Consider the following 18,539-nt stretch of genomic DNA (forward strand, 5'->3'; position numbering starts at 1 on the left):
AGGAGAAAACTTGATCAGTGTCTTAATCCAAAAGATATTTTGGGTTGTTCTACCACCTGGGCCAGGCTCTGCAAGAACCCTTTTCATGGCTCTTAATTGTTGTTTTATATCATTCATAAAACTCTTTTTTTGGGAATGGATGAACTGTGCTTGTAGCATTTACCAGTTCCCAAGAATGTACAGTTGCTTGGCCGTACAGACCCTGACTAAACATGCAAAAAAAGGGAGCCCAAGATATCATCCTACCACCAAAAAGGTGTGAAATGGGAAGGAAGGAATCGTTTCTCCATTTAAACTTTTTATTTTTTTTTTAATTGGCTTCCCCACAGCATCAGTGGCTTTTTCTTCTGTTTGCCACTTACCTCATCTTCAGCTTGCAGGCAGATGACTCTGGATGGTCTTTTCTTTCCTAAAGAAAAGGGATAATAGGGGCGAGAACATCTCAAACAATCTTAAGATTGTGAGATATGGAAAAAGCTTTCTATAAAATGACATCTGTTGGGGATGTGATGTATCTCTTGATTTCAGTGTAATTAAACCCCACTCAGCTGTGTAACTTTTGACATGGATTGGCATCTGCTTCTCTGAGGGCTTAATGGTGCCTTTAATGATAAGTAGTCTAGGAATTGCCTAGAGTGCCACAGGCTTCATTTAGTTCAAGAATCTCTCTTTTGGATGGTGATCAGTAATAACGTGCTCAAAAGAAGAGCAAGCAATGTCCTGATGTGCAAATGTGGTGATGAATCCTCCCTGGCTTTCTCCTGATGGTAACTCATTAAGGCTTGGGCATTTCATGCATTTTATGTTGCAACTTAATTATGACCACTTTGGCTGGTCTCGTTATGTGCTTCCCTGTGCTTTGGATCCTGGAGTCCTTGGCCTCTAAAACCTGTGCTATATGTCAGTTATTCAAAAAAATTCATTTATCTCTTGAGTATTTCTTGACTCTTTTTTTTTTTTTGAGGGAGATTTCCTGGGGTTTGTGGGTTTTTTTTGGTTTTTTTTTTGTGTGTGTGTGTGTGTGTGTGGGTTTTGTTTTTTTTTTCCTACTGTGTGGCAGGAAGCTGAGAGATTCTTCTCTAAACTTCTCTAAAGCTTTGTTGAGACTTTTCCTGTTGTATTTGGTGCCAGGTTCCAAATCAAACTCACTCTGTCATGGTGTCTTCTTTCTTCTCCCCAGTCTCCATGGGGAAAAGATCATTTCAGGTCTTAATTTCCCAACATTTTCTGAACTCTGTTAAAAAGATTAAGAATCAAATGACACTGCACCACCAATTTTCATAGAATTCTACAGTGGTTTGAGTTGGAAGGGACCTAAGGATCACCTATTTCCAAAGCCCCTGCACCTTTCTGGTTGCTCCAAGCCCCATCCAACCTGACCTTGGACACTTCCAGGGACAGGGCAGCCACAACTGCTCTGGGCAACCTCTGCCAGGGCTTCACCTCTCCTCTAAGTGGTGAATTTTATGTTATAGTGATCTATAATAATTATATTATACCTTGAAATAATCTTGATATTATTCTGTCTTCTTTCTTATGCATCCCATTGCTCACCTGAAAGGATTAGCCTTGGGCAAAGTTTCCTTTTTCAGGAGCCAGTGGTGATATTCAGTTCCTTTCATTGGCTTCAGCTTCTGTTAGGAGTGTGCTAATAAATGTTTCACATTTATTGGGCCTGGTGTACATAATTCTAAGCCATATTGGAGTAAAATTTCTGCATAAGAGAAAAAAAAATCAACTTGCATGCTCAAGAAGGCAGCGAGTTGGAATTTTAGGGACTGTGAGCTGCTGTGAGGGTCTTAAGGTGTCATCCCTTTTCTTTGCCCATCATTTGGTGTCCCCAAGATCACAGAATCACAGAATGGTTTGGGTTGGAAGGGACCTTAAAGGTCATCCAGATCCAAACCCCTGCCATGGGTAGGGACACCTCCCACCAGCCTGAGTTGCTTATCCTGGTTATGTTCATTTGTGTGGCCAGGCTCAGACAGTGACAACAGCAGTCCCAAAGGACTTGGAGAAGTTCCTGGAGCCCTGTGACTCCTTCCACACTCGGTGGAGCACCTTTGGGGAGGCTCTGGCCTCTCTTCCTTGGCTGTGGAGCTGGATTCACAGACACAACACCTCAGTCACATGGGTGAACTTGGCTTTTTCTCCCTCCCCTGTTCTCTAACTCGTTCTGGGAGTTTAAATTGAATCCATGTTGGTGTTTGCCCCTTCCAGATGTGCTCACTCAGCACTCTGGCTGCTGTTCATACCCCTGCAAGCCTCTCCTTGCACATCCCAATCCTTTGAACGATCGGAAAATCTTTGACAAAGTATTTAATTAGCTGTGTTACAGCCTCGCTGCCCAGGCTTGGTGATATTTGTGATTCTGCTTGTGTTTGCTTCCTCCTTAAGTCACGACTGGAAAAAAGACAGCCATGATTGCCAGTCAGAGCTCACTGGACCTGGGATCCCTCTGGGCTCGTGCATCACCCAGGGAACTTTCATCCCTGCTGTTCATGGTGTTTTTTCCATGTTAGAGAAAACTAAGGTGAAATTTTTCTACCACTGGAAGCCCTAAAATCAAAGCAGAGGCATTAACTGCATTCAAAGTTATGACTCAGAGTTGCCATCATTTCAAATCCTGTGTATTTAATTCCTTTGCAGAAAGCATCCCCTTGGTACAATAACTCCCAGCCCAGATCCTGCCTAGAACGTGCAACATCAACTCCTGAGGTCATCTTTCCAATTTGGGACAGACCTTGGGATGGTCACTTGAAGGATCCTCCTTCTTTCCTTGGTGCCTTTTAATTTGATCTGGGAGCCCTTTTTTTATCCAGCCTCCTGGCATCTTTGCAAGGAAGGGAAGTATTGAGAGAAAATAATTTACAGGGCTTGGTGGCATGGTGCCATTTTGTTACAGTGTAATCACGCTTGAAATATTCAATGGAACATCGTTCTGGAGTTAATGGGAGAGATTGTTGTTGGATTATATCCCATGTGATTTTTCTTTCTCTGTGTGTAGAGTTTTCTTGCTGCAAATGAGATAAATAAAGGATTATATCTACATTCTTAATAGCTGGTATCAGAAGTGAAGTGCTTCCAATAAAGTATTCCTATATTTTCTTCCCACATAAGACTGTTTTACAAGCTTATGTCCTTCTGTTTTTTTACCCTCTTTAAATAATCTTAAAATCAGGTTAGAAATTGTTTCCCTTGGCCCAAACTCTGGGTAAAACATCTCTTCACAAAAATAGCAGAATGTTTTTACATTTTATTTGTTGTAGGAAGAAAAATAGTGTGTTTGAGGTGAACAGAAGAATGAAATTCCTTGAGAAGATAGGAATTGCTTTTTCTGTTATGTTTTGGTGGTTGTTTTGAGATCTGCAGCAGTGACCTGGTGATGCTGTGCAGGTGCTGCAGCTGCTGGAGGGACAAAGGAGAGGGCTGTAAGAGCATCAGCAGAGTATTTCTGGGTGTCAGGAGGCTGCAGGATTCATCTTCCCATCAAAGCAGGCCTGAGAGAAATTGAGGCCCTTTAGAGAACCATTTCAGGTGATTTTCAGTATCAGGCTGGAAAAACCAAAATGTCCTTCCACACAGGCGACATAAAACAAAGGTAATTCAAGGTAACTTGAATCTCTGTGTTTTTCTCAGAGACTTTCAGCAGATATTGGGATCCCAGAATGGTTTGGTTTGGAAGGGACGTTCAAGACCATCCAGTTCCAACCCCCTGTCATGGGCAGGTTCAGGACCAGGTTACTCAAAGCCCTGCCCAACCTGTTCTGTTTAAAAAACTGCTGATCTTCATGGGTTTTTTGGAGGTGTGTGTACAGCACCCACTGCCCTGTTACACTTCGATTTAGTATTGGCAGCAGTTTCTTGTTCAGTGTGTTGTTCCTTGTCCTATTTTCTAGGGAAGAAAGTATTCTTGACAGTCACAAAGGACACTGGAGTAGATAAAGTGTTATTGTATGGTAATTCCTGCACTCCAAAGTTACGAGGAACCTTTGATCAGTCCTCTGCGTGATTATCTTAATATCATGAAGGCTGATAATGTAAATGGAGATTCAAGCTTGACCTGATTCATAAATAGGATAAGTTAAAATGATGAACGTGATTGAGTTATTTGCTGCAGCTGCTTGCAGGGCTGGATTGATTTGAATTTCTGCTGACAAGGCATTGAGACCTCTGGGAAGGACATCCCTGAGTTTATTAGAGGGTGATGGGAAAGGAGAAGTTTTGGGGATGTGGAGGGTGGGTGGGTGAGGGTGGGCTGGCTGGGCTTTGAAGCCTTGGGCTGATAGTGAAGTGTTCTGCAATAATCTGCTCTGGTTTTAGCAAAAAAAACCCAAAAAAAACCCCTTAATGTAATAATTTTAATTGAATGGTGTGTTCCTGGTGCTGCCACTGCAGTCAGTGTATCTCAGGGATGGCTCTGGTACCGTGGGCTCCTGACTGTTGCTGGTTTGGAGTTTGGGCATTTAAACAAATTCTGATTTGTTGATCAGGGATTCTGCTTGGGTTATTTGTATGTTTCAGTAAAAGCTTGTGTTGGCAAAAGATTCTCTGTTCTCTATGGAGATTTTGTCTCAGAAATTGTGAAATCAGTGGGGTGCAAGACCCAAGCTAGATCTGTGCTTTGAAAATCTCTCTTCTGCAGCATCTCAGTTGCTTATCTGAACATCAGACTCAAATCAGTTTTTCTTCCTCTGTCTTGATTTCACCTGTGTATAACTTCCATCAGAGTTTAAATTGGGTGTGAGACCTTTGCCATCACAGATATTTCTGGTTGTGAATCTGTCTGTAGGGCTTCTTGTCTCCTGGCTCTTGAAGAAGGAGCATCTCAGTGGTGTCACTGTAGCACTTCCTGCTGAAGACTTCAGGCAAAAATTGAGAAGAGAAAGCTCCAGGGAGACCTTGGAGTCCCTTCCAGAGCCTAAAGGGGCTCCAAGAGAGCTGGAGAGGGACTTTGGACAAGGCACAGAGTGATAGGGCAACAGGGGATGGCTTCAAACTGACAGAGGGAAGACTTTGATGGGATATTGGGAATAAATTCTTCCCTGTGAGGGTGGAGAGGCCTTGGCACAGGGTGCCCAGAGAAGCTGTGGCTGCCCCATCCCTGGAAGTGTCCAGGGCCAGGTTGGAGGGGGCTTGGAGCAGCCTGGAACAGTGAAAGGTGTCCCTGCCCATGGCAGGGGTTTGGAACTGGGTGATTTTGATCCTCACCCTTCTCCATATCCCGGGTATGGGCAGGGAGCTGGCTGTGTGCTCTGCTGTGCTCGCACATCTCCACTTGGGATGTGTTTGCTCTCTAGATATTCATCCCCATCCACGTGTCTCATCTACCAACTCTCCTTTACTTAACCTGGAAAGATTTAAGGCACTTAATGGCTGCAGGCTTTGGCAATATGAATTGAAAGCCTTTTGTAAATCAGTGTTTGGTGGTCTTCACCTCACTGTGTAAAGGAAAAAAGTGACTGTGTCTCCTCCTCCTGCTGCTTCAGGGCCCTGTCCTTGTGTTAAATCCTTCTTACTGTGTTTCTTCTGTAAATCCTGCAGGTTGTAACAATCTCCTAAATCTTACAGATTGGTGTAGAAAATATCTCCTGTGTTTACTTGTTTGTTAGTTTTAAGAGAGTAGTTTGTATTTGACCAGCTTTGTATAACTCTGTGTATATATATATATTTATATAATATTTCATTCCTTGTGCAATTCCCTATATCTATTGCAATTTTTTTTAGTTCTAAAAAGCTGGGTAAACTTCCTCAACCTGTTGTGAAGTGATGCCTTATTTTTATGCGAGTCAAGATCTCAGTGCACAGTAGCTGACCCCAGAGAGGAACTGCAATACCTGTTCCCATTTCTGCACCTCATTTTACAGCACCCGAGATAATCAGATTGTCTTTAACTTCTCCCACATCGCAGAAAACCTGGTGTTGGCCAAAGCAGCAACTCAGGTGATGTGCACTGATTTGAAAAAAAAATTAGATTTTCCTGGTGCTTTAGCTTTAGGAAGGGGATTTTAGTGCATCTGCATTTCTACAGGCATCTGAATTACAGCCTCATTTTTTATTTTGCTTTTTTCACTACTTTTTTTTTCCAGCACTGCTGCTTTTTATGGGAGTTTTAAAAAACAAAAATAGTGAATTTTTTCCTACTCAAAAATCAGTGTCTGATGCTGGAAAGGGCTTTTACAAATGCTGTGCAGCGCTGCTGCTGGGAACAGCCTCCCATAGCAACCTTCAGCTTGAAAGCTAAAATTGCATCACCCCATATGACAGCTTTATTATTAGATTGGCATGTGAACCCTTTGGAAGGGGTCTAGGTGGCAGCAAAAAAGTTCCCCTAGAGTCTGTATTTAGGAGCTTTTTTAATTTATTTTAGATTTTGTGGGGGCTTTTGTCACTTTTCGGTTTTGATTTTGTTTATTTTTTTTTCTGGTTTGAATTTCCATCCTCTCAGAATAAATGTTAGAAAAGTGAGAGACACCACTGTAGGGAAGGTAGAAGATCTCTGCCATGGGGAATGACACATGGTGCTGGCTGTTAGCAGAGAAATTTCACAGAAAAATAGGATCAGATAATGATTTGGGTAGGAGTAGACCTTAAAGATCACCTCATTCCAACCCCTGCCATGGGCAGGGACACATTTCACTATCCCAGGTTGCTCCAAGCCCTGTCCAAGCTGGCCTTGGACACTTCCAGGGATGGGACAACCGCAGCTTCTCTGGGAAACCTCTGCCAGGGCCTCCCCACCCTCACAGGGAGGATTTTCTTCCCTAATATCTATTTTTCCTAATACCTCTTTCATGTTTTCTACTTCTACACGTGGACTGGATAGGAGTCCTTGCTGGAGAGCTGGCAGCAGTGGATTTGGGCTCAGGCTGTGCTTTTTTGGGATTTGTGTTTATTGCAGTGACGTGTGTGCCCTTCCTGCTGTGCAGCCGCTTTGCAGACTCGTGTCACATCTCCGTGCTGCCTTTGCTTCCTCCAGACTTGTGCTGGGATGGCTCTAAGCACCTGGAGAGCCAGAGGAAACTCCTGGCAGTAGCTGGGGGACCAAACCAGGATGTTCCAGATCCAGTCTGAGATAAGGCTGATGATGGGAGGGTTTGTCTCCTGAGCTTTGCATCGAGCTTGGCATCTCTGATCTGATGGATTGGACAGACTCTTCCTCTCCACTGGAAATCCAGATTGGATAGAGCTTGGAGCAACCTCATCTAGTGAAAGGTGTCCTGCCCATGACAGGAGAGTTGGAACCAGATGATCTTTAAGCTCCTTTCCCACACAAACCCTTCTGTGTTTCTGTGGTTCTCAGAAAAACAGTTGTAGAGAAATTGGTCATGTGTGGCTCACTCTGAGCTGGAGGCTGCTGGGGCTTCTCTGGCTGCCAGGGTAAGAGCCATAAAATGCCTTCTGCTGTTGCTGATACCACTGATAGGATCTCCCCAATCACTTTTCACTGGTGCAGGGTTAGCCACATCCACACTTTTGAGCCACAGGGTCCATGGCAGGAGCAGCATCGCTCCTGATTCCTGCTTGAGCTCTGAGTTTCTCATCTCGAGCTCTTCTGGGGAGGAAGAAGGCTCAGTGGAGGAGAGGGGGTGGTTTTCTGTGCTGGCTGAAAGCGAGGAGACAGCCAGGCTGAGACCCTGGGAAAGCTCTGGTGATAGAAAAAAGGGTTTGGGGTCCATGTGAGGAGTTGCCTCTCTTTATCTGCAATTCCTTCAAAAGCTTTTCAAGCTTTTCTAACAAGCTTCATGAGCGTCTCCATCCTCCATTTAAATCCTATTCCTTCCCATCCCTTTGCACTTCACAGAGAAGCAAGAAGTGACTCATTACACAGCCTACGAGGAAGCCTTAATGAATAAATGCATTTAAGAAAAAGAAGAAAAGGAAAAATAGAGTTCTGTCTGGGTCAGACTGGTGCTTTTGCTGTCTTGATCTCTGAAAGAATAAGTTAGGCTGCTTCTTTTTATTTGCTTTTAATTAATAGAGTCACTTTTGTGCTGTTGTCAAGACTAATACGACTTTGTTGGGACTAGAGCTGTGGGTTTGTGGGTTGCTTTTTCTATTTTGGGATTTATTTGGTCTTAATTTGCTTGAAACATCAGGAGCAAAATTCGCAAGTCTCCCAAGCTTATTCTTTTTCCCTCTCCCTTCTTTCTCCTCCAAACCTTGTTGTTGGCAGCATCGCATGGGGAGAGGAGCAGTGAAGTGCCCTGTGGTGCTTTCTGCTCATCCTTGGCACTAATTGGAGCACAACGGTGTCTTTGAGGCTCCTGCAGTGTTTTGGAGGTTGGTGGGCTCCCCTTGCCTTGCAGAGGAGCTGTGCTTTCCTGCCAGGTCCCTGAAACAATTCAGTTTATTTACCTTTCTTCCTTTGCTGCTCCGATGGAAGGAACCTTGGTGACATTTTTTGCTTTTTCTGCAGCAATAAAATCACCACACAGACCTGCAGTTTTAAAACTAGAACTTTTGCATCCCCTTTCTTGCTTCTAAATGTTCTGTTCAGGCTGGAATCTCTGCTCAGGACCCCTGAACAGAGCAGGACACCATGTACATATATATTTATATATGTCCTGCATTGCACGAATTTAAAAGAATAGATTAAAAAATTATAAAATTTATGTAATGCATGAATTCAGTGCATGAATTTTGGAGTACCTGAGAAGAATAGGGGCAGCTGGCTGGGTCTAGTGGTTATAACTGGGAATTGCACTTTTTTTTATTTAAAGGTGATGAAAAATGCCTCTGCCAGTGGCAGGGAGCAAAATGGTCTTTAAGGTCCTTTCCAACCTAAGCCATTCTGTGATTCCATGGTTCTGTGATGCTTCATTTTGAAGATTCTCCTTGAATTCAAAAGCTCATTAGTGCTCCCCTTCTCCGTGAGCTCCAAGTCTGGGTTTTTTTGGTGTTTTTTTTTTTTTTTTAAATTTTATTTTTATTGTTTAAATAGAGCAAAGCAATGTTTTCAAAGGGAGGGAAGAGAGTGAGAAAGAAGTGTGGGTGCTCCTCAGAGATCGAGCCGATCCATTTTTGTCTTGTTATATATCATTTTAACTTAATGCTGTTACATTATTTCAGCTGTGCTTGGTTTTCAGATTGGGTGCAGATATGAAGTTGCTATAACAACATGATGATTCATACAATGCCAGCAACAATCTGCCCGGATTTATTTTTCTATCATGACGACTTAGATGTTTTTAGCGGGGATTTCTGTCTATTTTCAGATAGGCCACGCCATTATCTCTCTGCAGTGATTTGTGTTGGGTTACCTGCACTGGAGGTGGTAACACCTGAGCTTGTGTGGCAGACCCAGAGGTCTTAAAGCACTTGCCAAAGGTTGGTGCTGTGGGGCAAGGTTTGGGGTGGGAGATGGAGCTTTGGAGATGTGGAGGGTGGTCCAGGCAGCTTCAGCATGTCAGGTGTGCAAACACAGCACGTGGCACACAGCAACTGTGCTCAGGTGCTTTTCCACCTCACATCCTGCAGTGATGGAGCTGCCAAAGGGATGATTTCTGAGAGCCTCCTGCTCCTGTTGTTTAGGAAAAGAAGCACGAGTTAAGATGTTTTGAATTTCTCCTAGAAACTTCTTGTTGATGTTTCTGTTGCCACCTAAATGTCCTCCAGAATCACTGGGGAGTTCAGGGGTAGATCCAAAAATCATTAATGGAATCACAGAATGGTTTGGGTTGGGAGGGACCTTAAAGATCATCCAGTGCCACCCCCTGCCATGGGCAGGGACACCTCCCACTGTACCAGGCTGCTCCAAGCCCCATCCAGCCTGGCCTTGAACACTTCCAGGGATTGGGCAGCCACAGCTTCTCTGGGCAATCTGTGCTGAGGCCTCACCATCCTCATGGCAGAGAATTTCTTCCTAAATCTAATCCAAATCTCTCTGCTTTCAGCTTAAATCCATTGTCCCTTGTCCTGTCACTCCATGCTCTTGTCCAAAGTCCCTCTCCGGCTCTCTTGGAACTCCTCTGGGACTGGAAGGGGCTCTAAGGTCTGCCTGGAGCCTTCTCTTCTCCAGGCTGATCAATACCAACTCTCTCATCTTGTCTTCACAGCAGAGATGCTCCAGAAGATTTAATTAATAAATCTGTTTCTTTTTTAATCCTTTTAAAATTCCAGTCTGCAATAACAGAAATGCTTTATTTAGGTCTTTTAACAGAAAAAAAGAAATAGGGATGTTTGATTTTTCTGTGAAAGATGACAAATTATATAGAAATATCTACTTCCTGCCAATTTCACATTGCTTCTCCTTTGAAAGAGCAGTCGTGATGGGAAGTGCTTCAAGGTACCTCCTGACACTTTGTCAGCTTCTCAGTTCTGAACCTTGAGCAATGGAGATAAATGCCTTGAGCTTCCAGAAGCCTCACACTGAGAGCTCTCTCCTTTTCTCTCTCCTCTCTCTTTTCTGTCCTAATGTTTTGAGTTTCAGATAACACAGAGAGTCACAGAATCATGGAATGCTTTAGGTGGAAAGGGACCTTAAAAATCATCTTATTCTGACCCTACTGCCATGGGCAGGGACACCTTCCACTATCCCAGGTTGCTCCAAGTCCCATCCAGCCTGGCCTTGAACACTTCAAGAGGTGGGAAATCCAGAACCTCTCTGGGCAACCTGTGCCAGGGCCTCACCACACTTAAAGTAAAGAATTTCTTCTCAATATCTATCCAAATATCAATATCTATCATGCCTTCTTTCATTTATTCCTTCCCTGCTTTATTTACATCTGTAAATGGAGCAATGTGCCCTGGCATCTTTTCTAGAGTTTTGTTTTGTTCCAGTTTTTAAAGATGAGATTTTTTTAAAATTAATTGTGTTTGTATTTCCTAATTTGTATTTTCTTGCTAACAAATATAGGATTACTTGATTATTTTTTGGCATTTTTTCCCCCATGTGGAGCTGTAACAGGGCGTGATGACTTTTGGAAAAGGCTCTTCCTCCTTGCACAGTCCTGTGCTGATCTGAAAATCATCCACAGATGAAAACAGGCTTTTGTCCAGCCTGCCTGTTGAGCTGGTGTCTCTTTATTTTCCCTGACAACTGGAATGCAGTTGATCCTGTAAAATGTCTGGGCTTTCTGTCCTGTCTAATTGTGTTAAACTGCATTTGCATCCTAAAGAGAGCGGCTGGGAGAGGATGTTGAAGCTCTATATGCATTTTTAAACTCATAAATGCCATCAGTGAAGTCTGAACCATCAGATAACTGACTCTGAAGGCCTTGCTGAAATGCAGTGATGCCTTTATGCCTTTGCGAGTTGTCTTCCCCTGCACGGAGTCTCCAGATCCTACACGTGTTGCTGTCAGCTGTATTAGGGATAAGGAGGAATCATAACTGTGAAAACAGCCCTGGGGGCTGTAAATATCTGCACACCATCAAGTGAATTTTGCAGTTTTGCAGGGGATCATGTTCTTGTTCCTGTGGCAAGAGTTTGGCTGCAGTGGCAGAAGCTGATTTCAGACCTCTCCTCCTGTGTCAGGGGAGCCAATTCTTCTCCTGGTGTTTCTGACTCCACTCCACCTTTTCAGCAATTGGACATTTGGATATACCACAATAAAAATCAGTAAAAGTGGAGACAATGTAAAATGTATTCCAGCCAATCACAACTTTTTCTGGAGATGCGTTCCAAAAGTTTAAAGCATGTGAAGAAGTCAAGTCAGCATGGTAGATGAGGTATTGTAGGCATCACTAAGGGTTGTTGCTTTCACTTTGCTCCTGGGTGTGGTTTTTATCCCTTGACCACATTGATCATCCTGACCTGATCCCACACAGCCTCTTCCATGCAGAAAGTTGTAGATTTCTCCTCCTGTGACCTCCTCTGCACGTGGGATGAAGACTTTCATGTTTGGCTTGGTGGTTTCTTGGAGGAAAACTCTTTCTGTTCATCATGGCCTTGCAATTTTAGCCTCTGATTCTTGGTGCTGTTGCTTCTTCTCCTGGCTGTGTTTTCTTCTGGTGACAGAGCTTTGCCAGTCTGATACCCATGGCCTGGGACAAAAGACTGAGTCTCACCCAGCTCCTTGCCTGCACGTGAGCATTTCTGTGATGGGTGAAGATGATTCTCCCTCTGAGTCATGCAATTGATGTTTCCTTCTCTTAGAAATCTGGTAAAATCAGTAGAAGGAAGAGGAGGGAAGAACTGGAAAGTGTCTCTGCATTTCAAGAGAAAAAGCAACAGCTCCCCCAGGGAGGTTGTTTTGGCAGCAATCTGCATCTCAATTTCAACCCCAAAATAGCCATCAAGTGCAGGCAGCTGTGTTTGCTCTCCCAAAAGGTGTCTGAGAGGGTGCTGGTTTTCTTGCTGTGGTCCTGATGGTGTGATGAGCCATGAAGGAAATGTCAGCCACGTGCATGAGGAAAAGAAAAATCAGCTAGGGCTTGCAGGAAGACCTTGGAAATGTCTTGACTTGTGGTGTTGGTGCCTCGCTGCTGAACAGGGTTTTCACAATGGTTTCAGGGCTGTGAGTCAGTGTCTGTCCCGGTGTTCCCTCTGATAGGACTGCTCATCTGAGCTGGAGTTGGAGTGTAAGACCAGCTGTAGCTATGAGATTTTTTGCCCTGGTCTGGTTCAGTGTCACATCTTTGCCCCAGACCCCTCTGTTGATGTTGCATTGAGGGTGGAGATGTTTCCCCATGTGGTGCAGATGGAAGGCCACAAAGCTGATCATGGGACTGGAGCTGTGGAGACAGGCTGAGAGAGTTGGGGTTGTTCAGCCTAAAGACAAGAAGGCTCCAGAAAAAGCTGAGAGCCCCTTCCAGGGCCTAAAGGGATTCCAAGAAAGCTGGAGAGGGACTTTGTACAAGTGCGTGGAGTGATGTAACAAGAGGGAATAGCTTCAGATTGAAAAGAGGACATGTTTATATTAGATATTAAAAAGAAATTCTTCCCTGTGAGGGTTGGGGCACTGGAACATGTTGCCCAAAAATACTATGGATTTCCCATTACTGGAAGTGTCCAATGCCAGGTTGGATGGGGCTTGGAGCAACCTGGGATAGTGGAAGGTGTCCCTGCCCATGGCAGGGGGGTGGACCAAGATGTTCTTTAAGGCGCCTTCCAACCCAAACCATTCTGTGATTCTTTGATTCTCAGAAGTTTTTTCTCCTTAGGGATGCCCAGCCTCATGAGGTGCCATTGTGTTGTTGCCCCTGAACTTTGTGTTTGCTCCCACCTGTGCCCTGATGTTTTTGCAGAGATTGAAACCAGTTTTCTTCTGGTTCCTAGTTTGTACGTCTCTCATGTCTGTGTGATGGCACAGCCAGAACATGCATGAGCTCCTCAGCAATTTTTTTCCTGGGAAAACCTCATGGTTGCTTTTTCCTTCTCCAAAATGTCTGGAAACCTCCATTCCTCTAGTTCTCTCATAGCCATTTATATTGGAGGATGATTGTCACACCTGTGCATGGAGGAAACTGCTCTGAAAGCAGCTTTGCTGTGTCTCAGGCTGGGGCTACTGGAACACTGGTGGTGGGGCTGGAACCCTCCTCTGAAGGGAGGAACCCTCCTCTGAAGTTTCTGAAATGCAGTTTCCCATCATCTCCTTCAGCTGTTGGAGTCTCTTGATGTGACACAGGGAGGTTTCTGCCTGATGGATTTCTGAGAGTGAGGCAAGGGCAGGTGTACATTTTAATTTTAGTTCTGCATGATGGAAGATGCTTGTGAACCCATCATAATAATTTCAACACTCTTCAGGACTGTGCTTATTTTGCTGGAATAGTGCAGCGGGTTGGCTGAGGAATAAGCAAGCAAAGCAGAAATTTGAGGAACAGTAAAACCAACCACGCAGATATGAGTTAGTCTGCACAGCCTCTCAGTAACCACCTGCGTGTGTTCCTTGAACCTGCTCCTACCCCTAGGAAAAAGGTTCTGACCCTGAAGGATCTTTGCATCCTCAGTCTTTTGGGCTGGAGTTACTGGGTTGGAAGGACTCCAGTTGTCCAGCTCTCCATCTCAGCCACCTTCCTCTGGTCCCATCTGCTCATTCATCCCCCAGGAGAGGCGGGGTGGATGTCATGCCAGCAGGAACTGCCATTAGCTATCTCCATGTCTAGTGCCTGGGCATGGCAGAGGGGAAGGCGTGGAGAATTCCCAAAAAGGCAGCTGGGTGATGGAAGGTGATGGCTCCAGCTGGAGCAGGGGCATCTCCACAAAAAGGCTGCTCTTTCTTCTCTCCAGTTTCCTTGCAGCTGAGCTGTGACAGCATTTAAACTTCAGGTAACCTCTGTGTGGAAGCCTTTGCTTGCTCAAAAAGGGGGAGCTGGTTGCACTCCAGGGATGCCATTTGGGGCTGGGAGGAGGAATGGGAGATCAGCACAGACAGTATGTGCAGGGCCATGGGTGTGCATGCGAGGTGGCTCAGCAGCAGGGAGTGAGGAAGCCTGGATTCATCTCTCCATATCAAAAATATTGGTACAACAGAGGTGTTCAGAGGAGTGTTTTTGTTGATTTGGCTTGGTACTGGCCTCGTTTCCACCCCAGAGGCTCTTCAGGTTTTTGGAATATTAGGTATACCATGGATGTGATGGAGTTTGGGGACATTCCTGGAGAACCCAGCAGGGAAATTCCTCCAGACAGCAGCTGATTGGACATTGTACAAGTGAGATGCAATCCGTGCCTCCACCTCATGAATTGTGTTGTTGCTATTTTTTTTTTTTAATAAATACTGTGTTTGTGTGCTCAGATGACATTTCCCGTTCAGAAGTGGAGGGGAGGAAGGAATGTGTCACCCACACCCAAGGTGCCAGGCACATAACTCAGGTGAATTACTCATAAAGCCACAACCTCATTATCCAGCTATGAAGGATTTCTGCCACAAATTTCCTCAGCCTGGCCACAATCCTGAAATTAATCTCACCTAAACAGTCAGGAGCATCTCCTCTCTCAGTGCAGGCAGAAATCATTTTGTCCCGTGGTTGAATGCTTCAAACAAAGATGAAAATAGGCAAAACCCCAAAAAAAGCCCAAAGTATAATAAGTAGCTGGTGCCTTTGGGGTGTTAGAAAAGGATGCTCCCATGCCAGTTCTGAGCAGATGATGAAGTGTATGGCATAGGGGGAGCAGATTGGGGAAGACTCAAAGCACCAGCTGGGAAGTTGAGGTGGATTTCCCGTTGTAAACATCTCAGGAGGAGGGATAACTTCCCTTTTTGGGGAGCAGATGGGATCTGGAATCTCAGTGTCCTTGTGGGCACTGGTGGGATGAGCTGAGTTTTGGATCTTCTGAAGTACCTGCTGCTGTTTTTCTTTCTCCTGCTGAAGTCTCCTGGGTTTTGGCTACTCTTAGTGATATCCTGCAGGAAACAAGGATAGTGAGCCTGTGATGGTTAAAATCCACACCTAAACACACCTCTTACATGCTCCTCATCATACTCTTCCTATTGTTTTTTTTCCTGGAGCAGAAAAGCAGGGCCTGTGAAGTCACAAATTCCTCAATCTCAGACCCTGTTTTTTGGTTTTCTTTCTAAATAAACAAGGTAAAGGAAAGGGGCTCTGGGGAAAAAGCATCCTTTTAACCAGGGCAGTGATGGTGTAGCTCAAGAAGCTCGAACCAGGATGTCCTGTGCCAAACAAGGGGACTGGCAGGCTGCACATCACCATGTCCTTCCCACTCTTCCCAAGCAGCAGGAAGAGAACAGGACAAGAGAAAACAGTCTCAGTTTGCACCAGGGAGGTTTAGATTTGATATTAGGAAAAATTTCCTCACTGAAAGGTTTTTCAAGCATTGGAAGAGGCTACCCAGGGACACGGTTGAGTCACCATTCCTGGAGGTATTTAAAGATGTGAGGATGTGGCACTTGGGGACATGGGTTAGTGGTGGCCTTGGCAGTACTTATTAGTTGGACTAATGGATCTGAAAGGTCTTTTCCAACCTAAATTATTCTGTAATTATTCTAGGAAGCTGAGAGCATTTCTTCTGTCAGCTGCTGGCTATAACTGGTGGCTTTAAAAAGTTTGTGTTTTCCCTTTTGTCTTGCCTCTCTTGGAAGTGCTGGTGGGCATGTCCCAAGTGTGGGACGCCGAAGGATGAGGTGGATTAGCACTCATCTGCTAATGAAGAGCACAGCAAACAAGAAGGGATGGAGTGGGAGGACTGAGCTGAGTTGCCCCGTGGTGATTTCCACAGGTTAAACGGGCAGGTTGTTGGGAATTACATCCTCCAGATATAACGACTCAATGAGATCAATGTTTACAAAACCCCTCACACAATTGGATCCAAATCTTGATTAAACCTCGAGGCTGGTTGTCCCCAGCCTGCTCAGTAACACACACTCACTTGTTGCACTACCTTTTGATGTTTCTCACTGCGAGCAACAAGAAGCTGCTGCTTCAGGAGGGGAAAATCCTCTGTCACAGTGTGTAATTGGCTTGGTGTGTTTGCACAGGGGTCACCAAGGGCTGGGATTGCTGCTCTGCTCCTCTGGGCAGATATAAATCATTGCTGCAATTTTATCTCTGAATTTTTCTCTCTGTGGAAATTGCGTATCTTTTTAAATTTTTTATTTTTTTGTTTTTACTGGGCTTGTAGGAAGTATATGGCATTTGTATAGGAGATATTTATTAATGCAAAAGGATTTTTAAAGCGTTCAGCCCACAGTGACCAGAGCTGAAGACAGTGTGTGAAGGGCTTCCTCACTGGTGTTAATTGAGCAAAACAAGTGGGTGTATTAATTAAAAGGCCTTTTGTGAGCTCTTGAGAGATGCCTGGTGCTCCTCTAATGCAGGACCTGCCCCTCGAGGTTGTACCATTGCTTTTTCCCGGCAGCAAAATTGGCTGCTTTTGTAACCAGGAGGTGTTGTTTCTAGAATGAAAGCTAAAATTGGAAATTCTTGGAAGGTGGGAGTGTCTGAACGTGTTTGAAGGCCAGCAGGAGAGAGAAACAAGCGGCTGGAGAGAAATGCCAAGACCTTGATTCAGCAGGGTTCTCCCCGTTCTCTCAAACCTGACACAGTGAAATGCTTAACTGGACTGTGGCCAGAGTGTTCCTCCCACAGCAGGTTTGGGATCCTAAAGAAGACTGGACACTTAAACAAGTGATTCTCCTTTTCCGTTGAAGGTTTTAAATTGTTATTTATTATTTTTGCAGATGTCCTGCAAACAATTACAACCCCCTACTTTTGTACCATTGCTAATCTGGAAATATTTAAACCTTCTAGGAATTTTAAAGATTTATAACAACTTTCTTTTGAAAAGGAGGTGCTGTTCCCCATGCTCAGCAGTGATGTTTTGAGGAACCAGCCGTTGGTTTTGTACCTGTTCCTAAGCCCAGCTCAGGGGCTGCACAGTATGCCTGGATATCAGAGCTCTTGGTGCTGATGGTTGTCATGTCCTTAACCATGATAATGAAATAGTTTTGTTGGTTTTGGTTTTTTTATCAGTACTTATCAGTTGTCTTGCTTTTTCTTCCAGATTAGAAGCAAGTGTGCCCAGGAGAGCAGGACTTGGGAAGCAGCTGGTAAGAGCATCTCTTCAGGAAAGAGTCCCCTGAATGTGGAACTGTGGGGCTCAGGCAGATGCAAATAAAATTTTTCCCTTGAGAAACCTTTTTTTTTCCCCATGACTTTCATTTTATAGGAGTTTCACTCTCTTTTGGACTGAGTTGCCAAAAGGGAGAGCTGGTTTATGGAAGTTTTTGCTGGTGAGGCTGGGGAGGGAGTGCTTTATCTTCACTCATATGGAAAACAACCTTATCCAAGAGTTGTCTCAGAGCTTTGGGCATATTTACATGTGCTCCCTGTGTTCTCATTGTGCTGATCCTTTGCTGGTTCCAGGTCTTTGATCTCTAGAGCAAACACAGGAATAAAATAAAAATGGAAAATGGCAGTGCTTTGAAACTTGGGTGCTTAAAGATGCCAGGCAGATTTTGAATTTGGAATAGTCTGGGTTAGAAGGAACTTTTGAAAGTCATCAAATCGAATTCCCTTCAATGAGCAGGGACATTTCCAACTTAATCTGGTTGCCCAGAGCCCCATCTCACCTGACCTTGGATCTTTCCAGGGATGAGGCACCTGCCGCCTCTGTGGGCAACATTTTTGAGTCTTACCAAAAAATCTTCAATCTCACCTGACCCCTACCCTCTTTCAGTTTGAAACCATTACCCTGACACTACAGACCCTACTAAAAAGGCCATCCCCAAATTCCCTGAAATCTGAAAACAATACTGAGAGCTGTGTTGTTCTGTAGGTCTTCAGGTTTCACTTCATGTTCCTCATCTTGGAAACTCGTGCCAGGGTGGGGAAGCCTTGTTGGTCTCCCAGGCAGTGTGAAAAGCAAGCAGGGGAGTGCTGGTCCTGTGCCACGCTGATGGGATGTTCCTGTGTCCATGGGATGCTCAGGGAAATTGCTTTTTTTCCTCCCAGGGAATTGCTTTTTGCTCCAGCAGCAGATCCACTCGTGGCAGATCCATTTGTGGGCAGCACAGCCACAGCCAAGTTCCACTGGCTTTTCCTGGGACTATTCTGTCCCTCCAAGCTGGCTTACCTTCCCTTGGAGGCACAGGGAGATTTATAGGAGTCCTCCTTGGTGACCCTGGAGACAGAAACTGA

At 44.7% G+C, this 18,539-nt stretch overlaps 1 protein-coding gene across 7 annotated transcripts in view; it reads left to right on the forward strand.

Annotated features, from left to right (window-relative positions):
• The window catches only part of TSNARE1 (t-SNARE domain containing 1), a 472,834-nt gene that overhangs the window by 27,356 nt on the left and 426,939 nt on the right, over positions 1–18,539 (forward strand). For 4 of the 7 annotated variants that reach the window (XM_063405835.1, XM_063405746.1, XM_063406275.1 and 1 more), the window contains exon 3: positions 17,404–17,449. The exons of the other annotated variants lie outside the window; for them this stretch is intronic. The gene's annotated coding sequence lies outside the window, so the exon portion shown is untranslated. The remainder of the gene's footprint in view (positions 1–17,403; positions 17,450–18,539) is intronic. 7 annotated transcript variants of the gene reach the window in all.

This window comes from Prinia subflava, chromosome 1, assembly GCF_021018805.1.
Source record: "Prinia subflava isolate CZ2003 ecotype Zambia chromosome 1, Cam_Psub_1.2, whole genome shotgun sequence".
Lineage (NCBI taxonomy): Eukaryota > Metazoa > Chordata > Aves > Passeriformes > Cisticolidae > Prinia > Prinia subflava.